Below are 25,584 nucleotides of genomic sequence, written 5' to 3' on the forward strand. Positions count from 1 at the left end.
CTTTCAAAATAGCATTCTCTTTAATAACAATATCAAGTTTGGAACCTAGCGACTCATGATCGGATTTCAAATCTACATGCTTGCTTTGTAGATCTATAAAATTATTTTGCAATTTTGTATAGGCATGCATTAATCTATCATATGCACAAGCGAGTTCATCAATAGTTAATTCACTTTCAGAATCGGAATCGCGTACTACACAAGAGTTATTGTCTTGTGGCTGTGTGCATGATGCTCCATATGAACTTGAGGAAGAATCCTCCAAAGCTTGTCGGATTGCCTCCAAGTCCCCTTGATATGCTTCAATAAATTTCCAAAGTTTGTAAGCACTATCAAAATGAACAAATTTGTTAGAAAAGGATGAGTCAAAAGCATTAAGCAAAAATTCTAACAAAAGCTTGTTCATTGAAAATATTTTCTTATCATGATTGCTCCACTTGGATTTCTCCAATGTGGGCACAATGTAAGCATAATTAATAACTTCCCATAAGTCAATATTTCTAGATTCAACGAATAGTTTAAATCTAGAAGCCCATTGTGCATAGGGAAAATTAATGAATTTAGGAGCAACATTTGATACATAGCCTAAATGAAATACATTTATATTCATGATATATATGTGAATATATGCAAGCAAGACAAATGTAATCATAACTAGATTAGCACAAAAGTGATAACTTGGATCTTTAACTTAAGGCGATTAGTCCTTAAATCAAAGAGCACCAAGCTCTGATACCAATTGTTAGACCCTAGAGGGGGGGTGATTAGGGTCTTATGCTAATCTAATCCGATTTTATGCCAATTAAAACTAATTAACAAGTTATCCTAACAAGTATGAAATACAACATGATATGTGAACTAGGATAAGCAATATGCACAATGAAATATATCCTAGCAAAGAGATATACTATGAGATATATATGCAAGGATATGAAACTAACACAAGGGTAAGCAAAATGAAACAAGATAGTGGATGATATAAAATAATGAGACAAAGGCGAAATGAGCAATGAGCACAAATAAGAATAAACACCAAAGCACACTCAAACATAATCAAATGATCACGGAGTTCAGACCTTCCGTCCTACATCTCCGCTCCCCACTCCCGGGGAGAAATCCACTATCACGACCGGGTTTTCTACGTTCACCCGAATAACGTTTACACCACACAATACGGTTTTCTAGTTTACCAAAAACTCTACAACTAACACACTCTTGTAATCCCACTCTACACCCTCTCAAGTGTTGAACTAGACGTGTCTCCCTCAAGTGCTCGGTTATAGCCTCTCCCTAGGTTTGTCAACTAACGCCACTCCTCTTGGAACGATCCCCGACTCTCTCCACACACTTCTCTCGGTGTACAAGTGTATTACAAAGTGATCTCACAATAAGTACAATATAAATCAAATGATTGTTCTCTAAACAAGGTGAGAACTCAATTAAACACAACTCTTAGTCACAAACCCATAACCCCAAATTATACTATGAATGTAAATACAATAAGCTCAAAAGGTTGTGTGTGAACAAAGAGATATAAATCAAAACTAAACTCAATGTAGTTCTAGCTTAATAACAATGCTAATCAAATATATAAAAGAGCTAGAAATAGAGTTTAGAAAACTTCTCAATAGATCAAGAGTTGGAGGAAGAATAATTGGAAGCTCAAACTTCAATAGATGATCTCCTCAAGCTCTTGTGGAATTGATTCACAAAACCAAAACACTCAAATGCTTAAAAGCTTATAAACACATTTAAACCAAACATAAACCCTTGTTAAGACTTTCTTAAACTTGTTTTAAAACTCTCTCAATAGTTGATAGAGAGCTGAAGGCAATAGGGTATTTATACCCACTCAAAACTTCAGCAAAAACCCCACTAAAAAGACAACAAAGCCCCTAAAAAAACAGCTCATAAAATAGCCGTTGGAGTCCAACGGTCAAATCGGCGGTTAATCGTGGCGATCGACCACGAAGAACAAAAAACAAAAAAAAACTGTTCTAGAAGGCTGACTGTCGACTGTGAAATTTTCGCGGTCGATCGCGAGACACTATTGAATCTCACGAAACTCCAGAAACTTTGGCGGTCGACCGTCGCGGTCGACCGCGAGAAAAAAAATCAAAAAACTAGACTCACGGTCGACCACACTGTAGCACGGTCGACCGTGGCGGTCGATCGCACTGTAGCAACATGCACAAGCAATTTTCAGGTTTTGACAGATTCTGGAAATTTGCGTATCTGATATTGTAAAATCAATTAAAAATAGTAAATCAACTTCAAAAATCATGAAATTTTGAAGGAAAGTTCTAGACATGTAGGTGAACAATCTAGAGAAATAATTTCTGAAAAATATCTTCGTAGTTGAGAGTAATAAATTTTTTAACACGGATAAACAGTTTCTAAAAAACTGATCAAAACTCATTTTTGTAAATTCAATTGAAAATAACAAAACAACTCCAAAATTAGTATAACTTGGGGAAATGTTGGTATATATGAATATAAATATGTAAACGAAGAAATTTTTCAAATTGCATTTCCTAATTGTGAATACACATCTGTTTTGTAAAAACATGCACGGACACATGCACGTACATGAACAAAAAACTTGATTTTTCCAAAAACGAGTTCAAACAACTTGGAAACACTTTAGAATGGATTTGTAGACATTATACGAGATATGAAAATAGTGTGAACAAGTATTTAATCCATAAACACAATATTTTTCTAAATACAATAGAATGTGAAACAAACAAAAGTGTATATGAAGATATATATTGTTTCATATCTACATAACTAAACCAAAACAACTTAACCATATGAAAACAAACATGTATATATATAAATATGTATTTGTTTCATATTTAAACTTGAAAATCAAAACTTATATATATATATATATATGACTATATATATATAAAACCAAATATGTGTATGTGTGTATATGATTGAGCTTAGAGTACCAACACACAAAATATAAAAACCTAAACTAAATTACCTAAGCTTGATCTTGATCATCAATAAGCTTGACTTGGTACACTTGCGGAAGAAGCTTAAACTTGATCTTTAACTTTGAATTGCAAGGCTTCCCTCCACAATTCCGCCAACCTCCATTGGATATGATCGTGAATGCTCGATTCCATCCATCCTCCAACATGTTGTTTGCCTAGAATAAATACGAAAATACAAACACTAGACAAACAACATTAGAAGTAAATTGTTTGTTAAACATTATTAAAACAAAAAGGCCAACAGGTACATCATCATCATTGAGCTCATTCTAGCTCATTAGATTCGGATTCAATTCCCACAGACACTCTTCTTCGGGTTTGGGCTCGGCGTCCGTTTCGTTACCGCTGTCAGGGTCTTCTTTTACCTGTTCTGGCTCTTGGGAGTCTAGATAGAAAACTAAGTCAGTGTGGTAGTTTTCTATCCCCTTGAATGGTTTCTTTTTAGCTATCAAGGTTCTGACTTCACCCTCTTCATTAACGTACTTCATCACTTGATGGAGGGTAGACGGGACAATGCGATTCACATGAATCTAAGGTCATCCCAACAAAACATTGTAAGACGTGTCTGCGTCTATCATGTAACAAGACACTTCTGACTTGAGATCTCAAATCTGGCCCTTGAGTTTGATTTTGCTCAAGGGTCGTGTATTGTTGGCATTAAAGTCAAAGATAGTGGTCTTTGTGGAATTCAATCGATGCAGAGGAATCCCAAAGACTTGCATGACCCCGTATGGTATAATACTGAGTGCTGAACCTTGGTCAACTTGGACTCTACTAATCTCAGAAGACCTAATATACCCTGTATAGTACAAGGGTTTGTCATGCTTATACTTGATTTGCATATCTTCCTATGTGAATGATATACAAGGTAGGCTTTTGACAGCCTGCAAGCATTATGCATAGGAAGGTCTTTTGTAGCTTCTGGGACTATAGGAACTTGTGTGATGAAGCTCTCTGTATTCATTAAAGCTTCGATCATAGCTTTTCTCGTGGATTTGGACAGCCTTAAGAGCTCAGTGCCATGACATCGAAACAGAAAGATCTACTTGATCCCCCAGTTTGTTCTTGGAGAAGGTTCTTATTGTAGATAACCTCCCTCTGCTTTCCCTTATGAGCTACTTTCTTGGGGACAGAACCTATAGCCTCTACGGTCTGTTTTCCTGCTTCTTGAGCGGTTTGATCATACTCCTTCAAGTATGTCTTCTCCGAACTAGTGCCTACTCTAGGATTTGCTTCTTGGTTGTCGGCAAGAGCAATCCTCTCCTCTTCTGAGTCAGTGAGAGGGACCAGATGTATATCATCTTCATCCATAGTCTAATCATGTATGAAGATTTGGCCTTGTTTCTCTTTTTCTTTCCTGACGCACTTGTCCACTGTTGATCTTCAAGCAAGTCAAGATGGACCGACATTATCTCTTCTTTTTGAGTGGTATGGGGTAAAATCCTTTATCTTTTAGACCATGTGAGCTAGTGTTTGTCAGGTGCAGCTCTCCTTTGGGAATAGAAATGATGCCATTAGGATTCAACACAGATAGAAAATCCCCGAACTGGACCGATATCATATTGGTAGATACGTTCTTCTGTTCTGGATTGAGCTTGAGTACTTCGGCGTTGAGCAATGCCTACAGGATATACTTAAAGATATAGCATTTCTTTGTCGGGTGCCCAATCATTCTATAATAGCGGCAATAGTTAGGATCATCTACTTTTCCCACTTCTTCACGTCTCTTCACTTCAGGAAGCTTCAACTTGTTATTCTTCTGAAATAACTTGAACAGAGTAACCACATGATCATTCTTGAAAGAGTATTCTTTGGCTGCTCTTGGCTGACCCGATGCCTTACCTTGCTTAGCACATGGTGATTGAGTATTACTATTAGTGGCCAGGGTATCCTTTCCCTTTGATCGGGGAGCATTACCTTGACTACGTTGTACCGGCTGCCTCTGTTTACTTGTCTCTTCAGCTTTGATTCGAGCAACAATTTCTTCTACTTGTTCTCCTTTGGAGACCTGTTGTTTCCAGGAATGGTACTCAGCAACCCCCATTTGAGCTAGGAGATTGGTCTGCAAATTATACCGATAGGTTTCCACCAGAGTAGCTTGTATCATACCCGAAGGACATCGTAGGGCCATACCTCAGAATCTTTCTACATAGGCTTTATTAGACTCTCCTTTCCTTTGTTTGGTGGAAAGAAGGATAGGGACAGATACTTCTGTGTCATCTTCAAAGAACCTAGCCAGAAATAACCTTTCTAAATCTCTCCACTTCTGAATAGATCCGGCAGGAAGTTTCTGTTAGGTCTCATGTTATGAGCCTATATCTTCTAATCTTGTTTTGATGATTATAAACAATTTTTAATATTGTTTGTCTAGTGTTTATGTTTTCTTATCAGGTATTCTAGACAAATAATATGTTGGAGGATGGATGGATTGAGCCTACACGATCACATCAAATAGAGGTTGGCGGAATAGTGGAATGAAGCCTATGCATACTCGTCAAGATCCAAGTTTAAGCTTCTTCCATGTTTACCAAGACAAGCAACAATGAAGATCTATCAAGCTTGGGTAAATTAGTTTAGGGTTTATACTTTGTGTGTTAATATCTTAAGCTCAATATTATACACACACAATTTAATGGTTTATGTGTTTTATCCACAAAAGTTTTTACAAACAAATAGATATATAATACTTATTTGTTTTCTATGTGAATAAGTTGTTTTGGTTTAGCTATATAGATATGAAGAAATATATATCTTCATTTTCATATTTATATGTTTCATATTCTATTACATTTGCAAAATATTATGGTTATGGATTGAAGACTTATTTACACTATTTTCATATCTTATATAAGTCTATAAATCCATTCTAAAGTGATTCAAAGTTTTGTTTAAGTCATTCTGGCAAAATCAAGTTTTCAACATGTTCATACTTATGTGATTTTGTAAGTTTTGTTTAAGTCATTCTGGCAAAATCAAGTTTTCAACATGTTCATACTTATGTGATTTTGTAAAATTATGAGATTTTACAAATGGGGGATGTAAATTGAAAAATTCTTTTTGTAACATGTTTATTATCATGTTTATAATCATTTCCCAATGTTTTATATTTTTCTAAATTTATTTGATATTGTTAAAAGAGGTTTGAAGTTCATTTTTACTATTCATCCAGGCTGATAATTTGTTATCAGTCAACTGATTGTTTGTATCAGTCGACTGATGAAACTGCCTGTAATCATCAAAAGTTTCTGTTTTGTTTTGGTCTACTGACCAGTCGACTAATGAGGTCATCAGTCGACTGACTATGCTTATCAGTCGACCGATGAGCTATTAGCTGCCTATAACGGTCAGCTTATTAGTCGACTGATGAAACCCGTCGGTCGACTGATAGCCTGTCACGGTTATATTTTCAGTTTATGTTTATTTGTCTTTTTGCTGGATTTTACTTGGGTTTTGAGCTTTGTTTCTTCATCCTATATATACCCTATACCATTTCACTTCTGAACTAAGAAGAGGGTTTTGAGCTTTGTTTCTTCATCCTATATATACCCTATACCATTTCACTTCTGAACTAAGAAGAGAATGTTTTAAAACAAGTTTAAAAAGAGTTTTAGTTTGTTTTAAGTGTTTGTTTACAAAATTAGTTTTGTGAAGATTGTTTTACAAGAATAGGAGATCAATTTTAGTTTAGGCTTTCAATCTTCCTATCCCTCTCTCTTGTGATTAGAGAAGTGTTTCTAAACTCATATCTCTAGCTTGTTTATGTTCTAATTGTTATATTCATATTTGCTAGATTTAATTAAGTTTATATTTGATTTTCTCATTGCTTGCACACACAACCATTGAGCTTAACTATTTTCACATATTGTATAATTTGGGATTGTGGTGAGTGAAACCTTAAGAGTGAGCCTAAATTATGTTCTCATCTATTATAGAGAGCAAATCTTGTAATTGAGACTTATTGTGAGAGTATCACTTTGTAATACACATTTACACTAAGAAGAGTGTGTGGTGAGGACATAGTCAATACAAAGAGGAGTGACGTCGGTAGTAAAGCCTAGAGAGAGGTAGTAAAACCGAGCATTTGAGGGAGGCGATACGTGAGGACTAACACTTGAGGTTGTAGTTTGTGTATGTACATTGTGAGAGATTTGTAGAGTTTTGGTTAACTAGAAAACCGAGTGTGTAGAGAAGTTTCGGCTTCCAAACCTGGTATGTCGATAGTAGAGTTCTGCCCGGGAGTGGGGAACGGAGACGTAGGATGGAAGGTCCGAACTCCGTGATCATTTTATTGTGTTTGGATTGTTCTTTGTGTCCACTATTCGTTTATATTGTTTCTTGTTTATTTTCCCCTTTGCATATATGTCCTTGCATATATCTTATTGAATATCATCATTGTTAGGATATATTTGTTAATTAATTTTAATCGGTATTAATATCTAATAAGATTAGCAATAACCCTATTCACCCCCCTAGGGTACTTTCAATTGGTATCAGAGCTTGGTACTCTTGATTTAAGGTTTAACAGCCTTGAGTTAACGGTCCAAGCTTTAATATTATTGCTAATCTTATTTTCATATTATTTAATTCGCTTGCTCATATATTATGAATATGTTCAGTGTAGGCTACGATATAAATGTTGCTCCTAGATATAGTAAGTTCCCTTATGAACAATGATGTTGTAGATTTAAAATTTTTGTTGAATCTAGAAATATTAATTTATGAAAAGTTATTGACAATGCTTATATTGTGCCCACGTTGGAGAAATCCAAGTGGAGCAAACATGACAAGAAAATGTTTACAATGAACAAGTTAGTGTTGGAATTTATGTATAATGCTTTTGGTCCATGTATTTCTAATGAACTTGCTCATATTGATAGTGCTTATACAATTTGGAAATTATTTGAAGCACATCAAGGAAACTTGGAGGCGATCTGACGATATTTGGCGGTTCCTTTTTTAAGTACACATGGAGCCCCTTCATGCACACGGCCACTAGGCGATAGCCCTAGTGAGGTATGCGAGTCCGATAACAAAAATGATCTTACTATAGATGAACTCACACATGGTTATGAATTGTTGATGCATGAGTATAAGAAATTGCAACGTAGTTATATTAATATGAAAAACAAGCATGTCGAATTAAAATCCTCTCATGAAACACTAGCCACCAATTTTGATCTAATTACAAATGAAAATGTAAATCTCAAAAATTGCAATGAAAAATTAAAATTGAAAAATGCTAGTTTGTTTCATGAAAAATGTGATGCTATGTTAGAAGTTGAGAACATGATATGAGTCGCCGTGCGAGCACCTTTGATCGCAGAATTATCAAAGGTGGGTTGAGAAGAGGATGACAGAAACATAAGAATAATTCAGTATGTGGCGAAGGAAAATACCCTCTCTAGAATATGAGTATGAAAAGACTACAATCCCTCTCTCACAATCTCACTAGAATCGAGAACAAACTCCCAATTCTCTCCAAACCCTAATCTCTCTTAATTAGAATCTCTCTTTTATTACATCTGATTAATTAGAAACCCTAAAACAATCCCTTATATACGTGTAACAACATGGATGGCAAAGTGGTAAATAACCAAGCCAAAACCCCACAGGAATTCGTGCAAACAAAAACCCAAACGAACCAGGAATCCTTCGATGAGTCGACTCATGTGCATGTATGAGTCGACTCATGACACATGGGTCGACTCATACAGTGATGAGTCGACTGGTCAGATACTTTTGACAAAACGGCTGAGTTTCATGAGTCGAGTTATGACAGGCATGAGTCGACTCAACCTGATGAGTCGACTCATGACTGTTATGAGTCGACTCACGGGCTAAAACTGGATGCTTCGATTCGTCGTCTCGTTCCACGCTTTAACCTATGTTCCATTGTGTTGTTTTACACCTCTATTCTCAAGCTACTATGAGAATCATCTATCCTCAAGCTCCCATGAGGATCGCTAAGTTCCAAACAGAAGATACACCCGTATCATGGGTCTCCCTTTTAAGAACTTGAAGTCCCATTCAAGTTAGAACTTTAGCTGAGGAAACTCGCGAGCTCCTCCATCCTTTCTGTACCACCTGGCTTTGCTAGGAACCTGATATCGACGTACAAGTGGAAACCACTCCTTCATTCCTCGCCTCATCGTAGTCGTCTTCCGCTCCAACATGCAACTCATTTTCGATGGCTCATCTTAAAGTCTAATGCATAGCGAGACGAACTTCTTGCTTGCATTCACCAGCCTCTTCGCTCGTGTCACTGCCGCCAAGTTTGCCTTCCTCGAAAGAGACGCCGAATGAAATATGAACTTTTCACCATCCTTGGTGAATGTGTACTTCTGAGCCCACCTTTCGTAGATCACATATCTATCCTACAAGTATGGATTGCCCAGTATAAACTGACAAACATCCAATGGAATAACATCGCACGTGACCTCGTCAATATACGACTCGTGGAGTGCAAATCTGAAAGTGCATTGATCAACTACACTCAGTCCCGTCTCTTTCTGAATCTACCTTAATGGATAAGGTTTCGGATGCTTGACTGTCTTCGAACCCAGCTTCTTAACTAAGGCCTCGGATATCAAATTCTTTTCGCTGCCTGGATCAACAATGGCATCAACCAAACTGGTCTTCACTTGCAACTTCAGTACAAAGAGCTGCTCTTGGGGGTCTTCATCCTCTTTCGTGGCCTATTTTCCTACCATAAGATTGAGACTACTATTGGGCTCTGTCATCCCAGAAACTTCCTTCGGACCTTATGCTATCACGTATGCCTTTTTCTCCTCTTTCTTCTTCAGTCCCTTTGACTTCAGATGAGGATACTTCTTCCAGCATCGATCAGCGATATGTCCTATCTTCTCGTAGTGACTACAAATTAGTTCTGCTCTCCCTGGATCACCCTTCTTCTCCTCCTTATGTTTGGAACCACTAGACTCACCTCCTGTCTGTTTTGCCTCTCCCTTTGTTTCATTGCTCTTCTTTTGCTTGCCTTCAATGGCAATAGCTTTTACGCTTGCCTCTGCAATAGACTTGATCGTGAATAGCTTCATCTCCTTCTGGATGTATTCGTTCAGACCTGCCATGTACTTCATGAAGATGGAGTATTCGTCTGTCGCGACGTTTAGAACCATCGCCTGCTACTGGAACTCCATCGTGTACTCTTGAACGGTTTGATTGACTCTTTAGCGCAAGTCGTACCACTTGTACCAATGTTCCTCAAGAAATCCCACAGGATGGAACTGCTTCCTCAGTAGCTCTTTGAATTTGTTCCATGACATCGCCTTCCGTTCTTGCTTGCAATAGGATTTCCATCATGTCAATGCATGCCCTAAAAGCTTCAAAATCGCGAACACAAGCTTCTCCTTGGATGAATATCCGTAGAGGGTAAAATACGTCTCCATCCGCTCGATCCAATCATCAAGCCTCTCGACGTTGATACTCCCATCATAAATAGGAATCTCTATCTTGAAGACTATCTTATCTCCCATCATAAACATGAATCTCTACCTTGAAGTCTATCATCAAATTCTGATAAGAATTCTTACCCCCTTGATGCGAAATAGTTTTGATAATCTCGGCCTCCCTACCAGAATCAGATTCCTCGCCTTCTCCATCGGACTACATAAGTTTCTTCTTTCCTTTCGAAGAAGATTCCTCCTTTTTATCCTTTTCTTGGAATATATTGACGAGCTGTGTGAGAGTCAACCTTATTGCCTCCATCTGTTTCTCCAATGCATCTAATCTCGTTGAACTATCTCCTTCAGTCATCTTCTTCTTCCATAATTTCTGGATTCCTTCCAATGAAATAAGGATCTCGCCTGGCTTCTTATATTACGATCGAGTCAGAACCATACACAGGATGCCCCCTTCACAGGATCTGATCGCTCTGATACTAACTTGATACAAGTCGCCTTGAGAGCACCTTTGATCGCGGAATTATCAAAGGTGGATTGAGAAGAGGATGATAGAAACACAAGAATAATTCATTATGTGGTGAAGGAAAATACCCTTTCTAGATTATGAGTATAAAAAGATTACAATCTCTCTCTCACAATCTCACTAGAATTGAGAACAAACTCCCAATTCTCTCTAAATCCTAATCTCTCTTGATTAGAATCTCTCTTTTATTACATCTGATTTATTAGAAACCCTAAAACAATCCTCTATATATGTGTAACAATGTGGATGGCAAAGTGGTAAATAACCAAGAGAAAACCCTACAGGAATTCGTACAAACAGAAACCCAAACGAACCAGAAATCCTTCAATGTGTCGACTCATGTGCATATATGAGTCGACTCATGACACATGGGTCGACTCATACAGTGATGAGTCGATTGGTCAGACCCTTTTGAAAAAACGGCTGAGTTTTATGAGTCGACTTATGACAGGCATAAGTCGACTCAACCTGATGAGTTGACTCATGACTGTTATGAGTCGACTCACGGGCTGAAAACTGGATGCTTTGATTCTTCAATTCGTCGTCTCTTTTCATGGTTCAACATGTGTTCCACTGTGTTGTTTTACACCTCTATTCTCAAGCTACAATGAGAATCATCTATCCTCAAGCTCCCATGAGGATCGCTAAGTTCCAAAGAGAAGATACACCCATATTAAAACATTAGAAAAGAGCTTAATTCTTTCAAAATTGATCATGCATGTTCTACTTCTAATAACAATGCTTATGTGAAAAATGATGAGTTGAATCAAGTTAGAAATAGAATATCCACTTTAGATTCAACATTAAAAACTTTCATTGTTAATAACAACAAGCTTATAGACTTGTGTGCAAAGTCCCACAAAAATATTTCTAAGAAACATATTGACTATGCACACAAGTATAACAAAATTTACAAGTGTTCAACTTGCGGCCGTAAAGGCCATATTGCTAAATTTTGTTATAATGCACAAACGCCTAATAAGCCTAATCATGTTTGTGCATCCCATCAAGCTTCTCCATCTCATACACATGTACACACACATAGTGATAATCATAAAGATGCTTATGTGTATAAGTGTGAATTTTAGTCATTTGGCCAAGTATTGATTTGATTTAATAAGGAATTCTCTTTTGCCAAATGATTCTAAAATACCACATGTGTTTAATTACAATGTTTGTGGTAGATTTGGACATATTGTAAATTTTTGTTATGATTTGTAAATAGCTACTATGTTGCAAAATGTTCTAAATAGACCTATGTTTAAAAGTATTTCGCATTTGTAAAAAGCATCAAATAATTCACCTTTGTTTGCAAATGTTCCACGTGCACATCCACATGGTCAACATAAACAAATGTATCCTCTTCATTGCACTTATTGCAATCGAATGGGTTATTTGCATAATTATTGTTATGACCGGATCCGTGCACAAAATATGCCCAAAAGGGAACATAACCCTAGAGCTTTAAGCATTAATGATAGGGGTCATGTCCCTAAACTCTTTGGTACCAAGAGTAATTGTGTACCAAAACATGTTTAATCTTTAAGAACAAATTCTTTATCTTTTTAGTTTTTAATGTTCTTAAAGATGTTTTTATTTAAGTTTTATAAACAAAATTGAAAACCATTTTATTCTTGGTATTTGATTTGAAAATTTATCATTCATATTTTTTTCATGATTCTCTTTCATAGATTTTCATGTTTCATCCTTTATGAATTGATGCAAATTTTTATCAAGATGATTTTTCTATGATAAAGCATAATTTTTTGATAGAATACATTGTTTTTAATTTTTTTTTTTAAGTTTGAACAATGTGTTTATGTTTATGGGATCATTATAAAACACTCTTATGATGATATTTATGTGTTTGAGCTTCCAGATCATCTATTTGTGGTTTATAATGTTTTCCTTATATGGTTTGATCAAGTTTTACAAAGAAGATTTCTTCTATTTGATTAAACACTTTTTAGATATATACTTTATTTTGTATTTACATATGAGAGGGTTATATGTTTGAGCAACTCCCGGGAGGTTTACCGGATGCTAAAAGCTTTATTTGGGTTGAAACTTGTTTCAAGAGCTTGTTATGCTCACCTCTCTTGCTTTTGTCAAAAATGATACAATATACACACTTTGAATTTCTTTTAGTATCAATTGAGGCTTTTTTTTGAACCTTCATGAGGTTCATGATTTCAATTTTTTATTTCATGATCTACTTTTGTTTATATCCAAATAATGTTTTATGATCGAGTATTGAGACACCTTTTATATGTCTATTTGTGCTCTCAATCAATCATGTTTTATGGTGAAAATTTTGTAATTTTTTTCAATCATTTGATGTTTGATTTTTTATCCTATGGATATATATCTATGTTTTAGACTCTTGTGACTCTTCTCTTAATAACACATATATGTGGTCACTTGGTCTTCTTTAATGTGAGTTGTGCTTAGGATATTCTATATCCATGCTTTCTCACATTTGTTTGACATGTTTATAATTACATATTTTCCATATGGTATTTTGATAGGGGGAGCAATCCCTATATCTTTTTTTATAGTCACCCGTGCCTATTGATAGGGGGAGCTTTCGCTCTCTTATTCTTTTGTTTTCTCCATTTTGATGTTGACAAAGGGGGAGAAACAAATGGATTGTGAGTATATTTTAAGAGTATTGTACTTTATTGTATATCTTATATACTCTTTGTTTAGATTATTTATCATCATCAAAAAGGGGGAGATTATTAGGTCTCATGTTATGAGCCTACATCTTCTAATCTTGATTTGATGATCACAAACAATTTCTAATATTGTTTGTCTAATGTTTATGTTTTCTTAACAGGTATTCTAGACAAACAATATGGTGGAGGTTGGATGGATTGAGCCTACACGATCATATCAAATAGAGGTTGGCGGAATAGTGGAATGAAGCCTATGCATACTAGTCAAGATCCAAGTTCAAGCTTCTTCCATGTTTACCAAGACAAGCTACAATGAAGATCTATCAAGCTTGTGTAAATTAGTTTAGGGTTTATGCTTTGTGTGTTAATATCTTAAGCTCAATATTATACACACACAATTTAATGGTTTATGTGTTTTCTATGTGGATAAGTTATTTTGGTTTAGCTATATAGATATGAAGAAATATATATCTTCATTTTCATATTTATATGTTTCATATTCTATTGAATTTGCAAAATATTATGTTTATGGATTGAAGACATATTTACACTATTTACATATCTTGTATAAGTCTATAAATCTATTCTAAAGTGTTTCAAAGTTTTGTTTAAGTTATTCTGGCAAAATCAAGTTTTCAACATGTTCATACTTATGTGATTTTGCAAAATGATGAGATTTTACAAATAGGGAATGCAAATTAAAAAAAAAAATTGTAACATGTTCATTATCATGTTTACAATCATTTCCTAAAGGTTTATATTTTTTGAATTTATTTGATATTTTTAAAAAAGGTTTGAAGTTTGTTTTTACTATTCATCCAGGCTGATAACTTGTTATCAGTCGATTGATGGTTTGTATTAGTCGACTGATGAAACTACCTGCAATCATCAAAAGCTTATGTTTCGTTTTGGTCTCCTGACCAGTCGACTGGTGAGGTCATTAGTCGACTGACTATGCTTATCAGTCGACCGATGAGCTGTTAGCTACCTATAACGGTCAGCTCATCAATTGACTGATAAAACCCGTCAGTTGACTGATGGCCTGTAACGGGTATATTTCCAGTTTATGTTTTTTTGTCTTTTTGTTGGATTACACTTGGGTTTTGAGCTTTGTTTCTTCATCCTATATATACCCTATACCATTTCACTTCTGAACTAAGAAGGGGTTTTGAGCTTTGTTTCTTCATCCTATATATACCCTATACCATTTCACTTCTGAACTAAGAAGAGAATGTTTTAAAACAAGTTTAAAAAGAGTTTTAGTATACCCTATACCATTTCACTTCTGAACTAAGAAGAGAATGTTTTAAAACAAGTTTAAAAAGAGTTTTAATTTGTTTTAAGTGTTTGTTTATAAAATTAATTTTGTGAAGATTGTTTTACAACAAGAGGAGATCAATTTCAGTTTGGGCTTTTAATCATCCTATCCCTCTCTCTTGTGATTAGAGAATTATTTCTAAACCCATATCTCTAGCTTGTTTATGCTTTAATTGTTAAATTCATATTTGCTAGATTTAATTGAGTTTATATTTGATTTTCTCATTGCTTGCACACACAACCATTGAGCATAACTATTTTCACATATTGTATAATTTAGGGTTGTGGTGAGTGTAACTTTGAGAGTGAGCCTAAATTGTGTTCTCATCTATTATAGAGAACAAATCTTGTAATTGAGCCTTATTGTGAGAGTATCACTTTGTAATATAAATTAATACTAAGAGGAGTGTTTGGTGAGGACGTAGTCGATACCAAGAGGAGTGGTGTCGGTAGTAAAGCCTAGAGAGACGTAGTAAAGTCAAGCACTTGAGGGAGGTAATATGTGAGGACCAACACTTGAGGTTGTAGTTTGTGTGTGTACATTGTGAGAGATTTGTAGAGTTTTCGGTGAGCTAGAAAAACGAGTGTGTAGAGAAGTTTCGGCTTCCAAACCGGGTGTGTCTATAGTGGAGTTCTCCTCGGGAGTGGGGAGCGGAGAAGTAAGACGGAAGATCCGAACTCCGTGATCATTTTATTGTGTTTGGATTGTTCTTTATATCCACTATTTGTTTATATTGTTTCTTGTTTATTTTCTCCTTTGCGTATATATCCTTGCATATGTCTTATTGAATATCATCAATATTAGGATATATTTATTAATTAATTTTAAATGGTATTAATATCTAATAAGATTAGCAATAATCCTATTCACCCCCCTAGGATACTTTTAGTTTCATGAACCATTTAAGGGTGCCAATGAATAAATGAGTTAATATAGCGTCGTTTGATATTACATTCCCAGTCTGTGACCTTAAATAGTAGATATGTTAGTTCAGTGACCCTATACCATCAAAAGCTAGCAGAGAAGGGGCTTTAAATCTAGGAGGATAAGGAGTTGTTTCCCATTCAGCAGGGTAATGCCTCACAACGCATTCTTCTTGGAGCTCACTTCTATTGGTAATAACATTAAGGCGGGCTTCTAATTCTTCCATCTTGGTTGATTGAGGATCTATTCATTCTCGGCCTATTTTTCCTCTTTAGAGTAAGATTCTATATGGTGGGCTTCTTAATCAGAAGTCTCAAACACTTTTTCTTTCCTGTTTGATGAAGATGATATTATTCTTTTGGAAGATTCATGCCGAGGCAGCTAGTCTGCTTTTTGAGATTTGGCCCTATCCGCAACGATCTGGGCCATCAAGGCTCAGAGTTCATTAATGGTCTCTTGCTCAGATCTGAGCATGGCTTGCTGCTCATCGAGTCTCTTCATGAGATCTTCAGGATTCCCTGCCATATAAACTGAACTCTCATGTTCAACGAAAGAACTAGAGGATTGAGACTCCATAATGGCTGAATGTTCATCATAAGAATTTGTTCTTCTAGCTAATCTCCGATAATCGATAGGGGGAAGACTCACGCTAGAGTCCGAGTGTGTTAATAGATTCCTTCAAACTCATTCAAGATTTCTTTGACACTCGAAGAATGATTCGTCTGTGATTCATCAGAGCTAGGGATTGGTGATTTCCCTCTCCCCACAATATTGATGGTAACTCTAGGATATTCATTCTCCAAAGTTCTTTTCTTGTGGAAACGTTGTCGCTTATTGGGCAAGGCAACGTTCATCAGTCGATCAAACACCAAGATTCTTGGTGTATGTGCACAGCATTGGCACCCATAGAGGACCACAGTAATCAGTCATTCACATTGACATGAATGAGTAACGTTGTATGGGTCTTTCTCTTAGTATGAGCTCTCTTAAGTCGGAGACTTGAAAAGAGTCCCTCACTGAATGTGAGTTTCGAATCGGAACCCCCTGTCTACCATTAGATGGGACTAGATCCTAATAAACATGAATTTTAAATCACGTTGGTCCTTTTAGACGCGACGTACCACATCATGTTTTGTATTAGGAACGCGAGGGTCGCGTTTTGCATTAGGAACACGAGGGTCGCGTTTAAGAATGGGAATGCGAGGGTCGCATTTTGCTTGAGGAACTTGAGGGTCGTGTTTTGATTGATCAACGCGGGTTTGAGGTCCACATTCTGTTTGTGAAACGCTTCATTGAGAGTCATATTTTGGTTGATCAACGCGGGTTTTAGGTCTGCGTTCTGTTTGTGAAACGCTTCCTCGAGGGTCATGTTTTAGTTGTGCAACGCAACCTTGAGGTCCGTATTTTAATTACGAAACACTTCCTTGAGCGTCGCATTCATCCTGACTAGCACGGGACTCGTGCTTGGGCACATAAACACAAGATTTGCATTCTGAAGAAGAAACGCGGGGCTCGTGTTGAGGCTTATAAATGTGGAGCTTGTGTTGATTGAAGGATCAGCTTTCTCATAGTTGTGCTCGTCGTAGGGATCTCCTCTTTCATTGAGCAGCATTCTTCTTAGCCTCTTTCAAGGCTTTTGTAGCTTCACTGTTTGTATTGATTAAGTTTGCCACCGCAATGGACCTCTTGTGACCCGATACCCGTTGTTCAGGAACATGCGTAGAATATTCCACTCGATTGATGAGTTTAGTTGAAGCTGAGTCTTCTCCTTCAAAGGAGAGGTTGTCCAAGCAGTCTAGTCCAAGGGAGAGATCCCCTTTTGGTGAGTCGGGCACAATTTGATTTTTGGTCTCCTTAGAGACTTTGCAGGCCTTGCGCATAACCTTGGGGCTAAGGGATCCGGAGGAGAGCAATTCCTTATACTTAGCTTGATCGAATTCCACCATCAAAGTTTTGACCATCGTTCCAACGAGGTTGATGTCGGATTGTGCCACCACTTCTTCATCGGTGAAAAAAACTAGTCCCCAGCAGAGTTGTCATCTTTTGTTTGTTGGAAAATTTGTAAGAATGTTGAGAATCAGATTTGTATTAATCTCTCTAACTGACTTAGGAAAAGAACGAATATAATCTCTCACGGTAATCTCCCTTTAACTGACTTAGAAAAAAATTTACAAATTTCTCTATCGATTTTCCGATTTACAAAAGAGAGAAGGGATCATCGAAGACCCTCCCCTTTGTTTAAACCTAGGTTATTCTTGGTGTCGATGGGAGCTTGAACCTTTTATCTCATTAACATTCTGAATGCTTCGCTTCATGGAACTTTGTTGATTCCTCTTGATGGGAAGAACTTGCAATGCAAGTTTTAAACCCTTAACGAGTTTGAGAACTCTAAACGAATTTGAGAACTCGGTGAAGAGTTAATTTGAGAAAGAAAATTAATCCTTTTTTTTATCTAACAAAAATGGTTCACAAGCCAAGGCAAAGGCTCCAAGAACAGCTCTTGATTATGCTTCAAACTCTCCAAGATCCGAAAACCTCCAAGCCTTGATAATTCTGATCCCCAAAAATGATGATTTGCCCAAAAAAGATCCCTTTTTAGGCTAATTTTTCAGCTATTTATAGGGGTTTAATGGGTGTAACTAACCTTTTAAATCACTCCTAAGTGGGATTTGATCCCCTCAAATTGTGAAAAATGGTTTTGGAACCATTTAGATCATGTTTGAACGAGTCAAACGTGAAATTCGTGTTCTAGGAATTAACTCTGCGTCTTTAACTTGAGACGTAGAGGTGAGCTCTGCATTTGGAGCTAAAGACGCGATGGTGAGCTTCGTGTTTTGTTCTTGTAACGCAGAGGTGAGCTCTACGTCTTGAATTTGGAACGCAGCAATGAGCTACGCGTTTGGAGTCTGGAACACGGCCATGAGCTCCGTGTTTTTCTTTAAAGAGACCATCAACTTGTCCTCTCTTCTGTTAGAGTGTTGTGAAGAATGTCATCTTGTAATCTTCGTATTGGCTCTTTGAATGGTGAAAGGTGTCAGTTGTAACTCTTGCTGGTGATTATGAACGTCGTTGAATTGTAACCTTCGTCGGTTACATCAAAGTTGTAGCCTTCTAAAAGTTGTCAAATTGTAACTTACATCATCATTGCTTGATTGGGATCGACTATCTGCAGTAATTTTTAGATAGCCTACACCACCAAAAGGCAAATTTCGAGGAGCTATATTCGAGTGTATGGCACGTTCTTGGCTGCTTGAGATGTCAAAGGCTTCTGCTATGTTGCCGGTATGGGTACAACTGACTCATCATCTGCTGGGGTTGACTCAATAAAGAAGTTGGCCAAAACCTGGGCCTTAATTGTCATCCTTGGTTTGAATTGTATATCGTGCTCGTTGAGCTCGACCAACCAGGTGACCATTCTTTTAGATGTGGGGGGGCTCCCGAGTGCCTTCTTCAGAGGCAAATGTGTCCACAGAACAATGGAATGTTCTTGAAATTAGGGGCAGAGTCTTCTGGCAGTGGTGACGAGGATGAGGGGAGCCTTTTCTATAAAATGGTAGTTGAGTTCACCAGCCTTCAATATCCGGCTAACATAGTATACTAGCTTCTGGGTATTCTCTTCTTCCCGAACCAGAATAGAACTGATAGCTTTGGGAGAGACGGCCAAATATAAATATAAGATCTGCCCTTTCCTAGGTTAACTTAGCAGCGGCTTAGTGCTCAAGTATGTCTTGAGGTCTCTAAAGACTGCGTTGCACTCAGCCATCCAGCTCTTGCTTTCAACTCCTTACTTCCTCTAAGAGTCTTGAAAAATGGTAGGCTACTCTCCGCTGATTTGGAGAAGAAGCAACACAATGTGGCTACCTAAGGGTTGATGTGGGTACCTAAGGGTACCAAGAGTACTAACATCCAAGAACCCAAGATTTGGGTACCTAAAGTTTCTACCACTTGTTTACATGTAGAAAACGTCTCGCACAAGACGTAGAGAGATGTGGTACCTTGATATTTATTGCTCTCATCACATGATTGGCAATAAGGATTTATTTGCAACCCTATCAAGGATGAAAGGAGGCAATGTAACCTTTGGTGGCGGTGAGAAAGGTAAAATTATGGGTGTTGGTAATATTGGTAAGATACATTCTCCTGTAATTGAAGATGTTTATTTGGTAAAAGAACTTAATCATAATCTTCTTATTATTAGTCAATTAAGTGACAAAGGCTATGATATAACTTTTAAACTGGACAAATGCATTGTTAGTCCAAATGACAAGACTATTTTTATTCCTCTTAGAAAATCTGTTGTATATATTTTTGAGATAAATAAGCTTGTAGATCAATATATAAAGTGTCTTGCCACGGTGGATAGAGATCCTTGGATTTGGCACAAAAGACATAGACATGCCCACATGATACTTATTTCCAAGCTATCCAAGAAAAATTTGGTAAGAGGGTTACCAAATTTAACGTTCATTAAATATTCTCAACATGCGGAGTATGCCAAAGGTAAACAAGTTAAAAACTCTTTTAAATCTATAAATGAGGTATCCACTACTAAACCCTTAAAATTGCTTCATCTTGATCTTTTTGGTCTTACGTGTGTTGCCTCACTAGGAGGTAAACACTATGTGTTTGTTATAGTTGATGATTTTTCACGTTTTACTTGGGTTATTTTTCTTACAAATAAAGATAAATGTTTTGAAAATTTTTTCTTTTTGTAAAAAGAGTTCAAAATAAAAAGGATTTGAAAGTTGTTAAAATTCGAAGTGATTATGATGGTGAATTTCAAAATAAAATTTTTAGCTATTTTTATGACCATCATGGTATTATACATACGTTTTTTGCTCCAGGAACACCATAACAAAATGGTGTTGTTGAAGGAAAAAATCATACCATATAAGAGATAACACGTACTATGATTAATACTTTTAATTTGCTAAAATATTTTTGGGCGGAAGCCGTCAACACGGTTTGCTATGTTTTAAATCGTGTTTTAATTAGATCTATTTTCAAGAAAACGTCTTATGAACTATATTTTGGCAAAACTCTAAATATTAGCTATTTTTGTATTTTTGGTTGTAAATATTTTATTTTGAACATAAAAGATCACCATGATAAATTTGATTCAAAGATATATGTAGGGATATTTTTAGGATATGCGTCAAAGAGTAAGGCTTATAGAGTTTTCAACAAGCGAACACTCGTTGTTGAAGAATCTATAAACGTTACCTTTAATGAAACTAATATTGGTTTACAAGATTGTGTGCCTAGTAGGGATGATGATGACATTGAAGGTGGAATGGAACTATTGCAAATAAAAGACACACCCTCAACTGTTGCACCTAAGGATGGGAGAGGAGAGAATGAACCAAATCAAGAAGAACTCCCCAAAGCAATGGAAGTTTGCACCGGATCATCCCAAGGAGCAAATCATTGGAAGCCCATCAAAAGGTATTATAACACGCTCAAGGACTATGAGCAAGTGCGTTAACATTGCTTTCTTATCCCAAATTGAACCTAAACGTGTTGTTGATGCTTTAAATGATGATTTTTGGATTTTAGCCATTCATGAAGAAGTGAATAATTTTCAAAGAAGTAATGTTTAGAAACTTGTTCCTAGACCTAAAGATTTTCATGTTATTGGAACAAAATGGTTTTTTAGAAATAAACTTGATGAATTTTACATAGTGACTAGAAATAAAGCTCGTTTAATCACCCAAAGATACAATCAAGAGAAGGGCATTAATTATGACAAAACTTTTGCACCGGTGGCAAGATTAGAGTTAATTAGAATCTTTTTAGCCTTTGCTAGCATTAAAATTTTCAAATTATTTCAAAATGATTGTTAAAAGTACTTTCATGAATGTGTTTATTAAAGAAGAGGTGTATGTCGAGCAACCCCCTGGGTTTATTGATCCACTATTTCGTAATCATGTTTTCCAGGTACAAAAAGCTTTGTATGGGTTAAAACAAGCTCCTAGAGGTTGGTATGCTCGCCTCTCAAGTTATCTTCTTGACAATGGTTTTTCAAAAGGAAAAATTGATAATACTCTTTCTATTAGAAAAAGAAAAAATGATTTTTTTTCTTAGTTCAAATATATGTTAATGATATTATTTTTGGTGTCACTAATGAATCATTGTATAAGGAATTTTCAAAGGTTATGCAAGATTAATTTGAGATGAGCATGATAGGAGAGCTTACATTCTTTCTCAGTCTCCAAGTCAAATAAACCGATGATGGGATCTTCGTGTCATAAAGCAAATACGCTAGGGAGTTGGTCAAGAAATTCGGAATGGAAAATTCCAAGCATTCACCAACCCCTATGAGCACCACCATCAAGTTGGACTTGGATGAAAGTGGTGAGAACGTAGACCAAAAACTTTACCGAGGTATGATAGATAGTTTACTTTATCTCACTGCTAAAAGATCGAATATTATGTTTAGTGTTTGTGCATGTGCACGTTTTGAAGCCTCTCCTAGAAAATTTCATCTTATTGTGGTTAAAAGAATTATTAAATATATAAATAATACTATAGGACTTGGTTTGTTTTATCCTAAGAACACATTTTTTTTATCTTTGTGGTTATTATGATGCTGACTTTGTCGGATGTAAGGTAGACTGTAAGAGTACGAGTGGAACATGTCAATTTTTGAGCAACTCACTTGTTTCTTGATCATCCAAGAAATAAAAATGTGTCGTCTTATCCACTATAGAAGTGGAATACATTATCGTCGGTTTATGTTGTGCATAATTTTTATGGATGAAATAAAATTTAGCTGATTTTGATTTATATTTTCATGATACAAATATATTTTGTGACAATACTAGTTCTATTAATATTTCAAAAATTCCGTTTTGAACCAAGCATATATATGTACGCCATCATTTCTTACATGATCATGTAGAGAGAAAAGATGTATCCCTTATTTATATTGATACTAAATCACAATTAGTGAACATCTTTACCAAGCCTCTTAGTGAAGAATATTTTTATCGTATAAGAAATGAATTTGGTATGTGCATCCTTTGATTGTTTGTTTTGATGAGTTTTTTGCTTGCTCTTGGTTTTTAGATTTCAAATTTTCATATCTTATTATTTTTATTCGTACTCATTGTCATAACATGTTTAAACACACAAGGTTACTTAGTGGAGTGGTTGGGAGAGACCAGGGTCAATTCCAAGAGGAGTGGGTTGGTAGTAAAGTGTAGGGAGAGGTAGTAAATCTAAATACTTGAGCAATGTGACACGGGTAGGCCAACACTTAGAGGAGTATCTTGTGGGTTTATCACATATATATTATTTTATTTACCATATTTTGATGTTGACAAAGGGGGAGAAAATCTCTTATCCTTTATGCATATAGATAGGGGAGAGTCTTATAGATAGGGGGAGCAACTACCTATAAGTTGACATTATTTATGCTCCTTTATAATGGTGGTTTGTCATCATCAAAAAGGGGGAGATTGTTAGTACTCTTGTTTTGATGATGATTTACAAACCCCAATATTGGCGCTAATTATTTGTTGAGTGATATTGTGCAGATTATATTCTTGTCAAGCAATATAGCACCACTATTGGAGAATTGAATGGAATATGAGCTACAACGATTATATTCAAGGAGGTGGAGGCAAGTTGATAAAGACAAGCTTTCAAGAGCAACTTATACAAGAGAAGCTTCATCAACATATGAGAAAATATCAAGACTCAAGCATTATATTCATATGTGAGAGATATTTGTATTTATATTTTCTCTTTAGAGCTTAATGTAGGAAAGTCATTGAGTAGATAACACTTGAAGCTATTGGGGTTCACACATACACACACTTATAAATATATATTTTTGACCATTTTTTAAAAATGATAAGTTTTTATAATTGAGAAATGATTTTTCAAAAATTTCCTCTTTAACATGTTTATATTCATGTTTATAAATATTTCCCAAAGTTTTATAATTTTAGGAATTTATTTGATATTTTATTTTGAATTTACAAAATTAGATTTTCAACTATAATCATATTTTTGGATGTATCTGTTTTCGGTCGATCGGGCCTTGACCGTCGGTCGACTGACCAGAGAGCTAGTTTCCATGACCCTGCAGAAAGTCACCTTCAATCGATTGAATTACATTGTGGGATCGACCGATGACTGAGGGTCAGTCGACCGAAACAACATTGTCGGTCGAGTGAACTAGTTCTAGATTACTAAGTCTGCCACGGTCAAATAGTCGGCCGATCGGACATGATCCGTCGGTCGACTTGATCTACTGTAATGGTTAGTTTTTGTTTTAACCGAATTTTTGGGATTTTAGTACTTGTTTGGGATTTGGGCTATTGTTTAGGGTTCCTATATATACCCTCATTGCTCTATTCACTTTAGTAATCAAGCAAGCAAAGAAAAAGCCCTAACTTTTGTTTCTAAGTGTTCTTGAGCTCAAACTTTCAATTACCATTCTCAAGTGTTTTAAGTGCTTCATGTTTTCGTTTTCTGATTTTCACATTCCACAAACTCTTGAGCTTCATTTGACTATCTCTCGATCCTTATTGTAGGATTATTGTGAGAGATTTTCTTTCATTCATCTTGTGATTGTGTGGTGAGATTGATCTCTAGGAAATCATTATGAGGATTGTAAGATCTCGTGGTGAGATTATTGTGAAGAAGTTTCGGCTTCCAAACCGGGTGTGCTTAGTGGATTTACCATCAGGAGAGGTGGTCGAGGACGTAGGTCGTGAGGACCGAACCTCGTGAATATATCGGTGTGCAATTTGGTTAACTATTCTCTTACTCTCTCTTTTTATTGTTTTATCTATTTTTGTGGTTAGTGTTGCATTGAATTTTATTTAGTTTGAACATTTATTATTTAATTACCCTATTCACCTCCCACTAGGGTAATTTCACTATAGAGAATGGCTTCGGACACTCACAGCATGCTCATCATATCATAGTAGTTCTGGACACGCTCCACAGAGTCTCCCTTACCCTTGTATTTCTCTACTTGGGGCATCTTAAATTTCTCACAGGTAGTATTCATGATGTTATCAATGAGATGAGTGTTCCCTCCAATAGCTTCGGCGATTGGTTGGTAAGTCATATCATAGTTAAAGGCCATGCAGGTAGCTGAGGGGCCTGGAGCGGTATGATAATGCCGAAGACCTCACTGAGCTCCTATGGTTGCGTGATCCTTGCCATTACGACCAGGGTTGAGACTCTCATCAGTCACTTCCATGTGATGATAGTCACGTTGATGAGGATCTATTCAGTGAGTCGGCTAGCGTGGTGGAGGTGATGCATATTTGACTCAGCTCCTCTACTGTGTGCCATGAGTAGCACGTAGAGGCGGATGAGGAGCTTTAATTTGGGCTTCTAGTGGAGGATGAGTTGTTGAAGGCTGGTCCCCCGATAGTGGAGGAGCAATAGAGAAAGCGGGCTAAGGAGGATGAATTCAATGGAGGAGTTCGGTGGTGAAAGCAGTAAACTGCTGCTGGAAGGCTTGAGTAATCTACTGGGTGGACTCTTCAAGCTAGGCTTGGGTGACATAGACCGGATGCGATGCTCCAGGGATGGACTGATCACGCCTATGCTCGGAATCAGACATGACTTCTCAGAGAAGAGAGAAAGCACTACAGTGGGTGCCAAACTATTGATGGTTGATATCAAATAGTCAATGAGAGAAGCAATTTAGTTGACGTAGATCCTCTAACCCTCCGAATGTCCATTTCTG

This window comes from Asparagus officinalis, chromosome 4, assembly GCF_001876935.1.
Source record: "Asparagus officinalis chromosome 4, Aspof.V1, whole genome shotgun sequence".
Classification (NCBI taxonomy): domain Eukaryota; kingdom Viridiplantae; phylum Streptophyta; class Magnoliopsida; order Asparagales; family Asparagaceae; genus Asparagus; species Asparagus officinalis.